This window comes from Penaeus monodon, chromosome 19, assembly GCF_015228065.2.
Source record: "Penaeus monodon isolate SGIC_2016 chromosome 19, NSTDA_Pmon_1, whole genome shotgun sequence".
NCBI classification, from domain to species: domain Eukaryota; kingdom Metazoa; phylum Arthropoda; class Malacostraca; order Decapoda; family Penaeidae; genus Penaeus; species Penaeus monodon.
Genome location: NC_051404.1, coordinates 45,142,401 through 45,143,104, shown reverse-complemented (window position 1 = coordinate 45,143,104; position 704 = coordinate 45,142,401). Strand labels below are relative to the sequence as shown.

Genomic DNA, 704 nt, shown 5'->3' with positions numbered 1-704 from the left:
CAAGGCTTTGGTGATGCAAGATATCTGTAGTGAACTGACGTGCTCTATCATATTTTGCATCGTAAACTAGAGACAATTTTTCTTTTACGCTTAATCCTACACGTAAAACTGCCATATCGCCATTCTAGCATTCGAATCAATTCCATTAATTGATTTACATTCATACACTACTGCATATCCACAGTAGCCAAAATCCAAAACACACATCATGAAAATTAGATTATTATGAAAATTAAAGTAGTTACCCCTCAATATTCTCCATCCCTTGTACTCGTTTTCTCTCTTTCCCGCTAATTCCCGTTTTCTTCCTCCCCCGCTCGTTCCCGTTTTCTTCCTCGCTCGGCAGAACGTAAACAAAGTCGCGGCGGCGATGACTTATTGGTGAGAGGCCCCCATATAACGCCTTATATCCTCCTTTCATTCCCCTTAACGCCATTTCTCTCAGCATGCACTTCTTTAGGAATGGTTTTGTGGCCCAGTGGAGAGTAGCGCAGAAGAGCTCAGCATATGGGCAGTCTTGGGATTAATCGATACTGAGCTCTCCCGTAGACTGCCATAGGCCTAAGCTCCAAATGTCATTTATTCGGGAGGATTAATTTTTTTCTCTTCGGAGTCTGCCTTTTTTTTCCCCGGAGAGAAGAGCGTGGCTTTGTGTGAGGCTTGCAAGTAGGAAGTACGGAGCTGATTGGAGTGATCTTAACAGG

At 43.5% G+C, this 704-nt stretch overlaps 1 protein-coding gene across 1 annotated transcript in view; it reads left to right on the top strand.

Moving 5' to 3' along the window:
* Window positions 1–336: 336 nt before the first annotated feature.
* The window catches only part of LOC119585258, a gene marked incomplete in the record, with an annotated part of 14,895 nt that continues 14,527 nt past the window's right edge, over window positions 337–704 (top strand). The window contains 1 exon segment of the mRNA XM_037933926.1: window positions 337–381.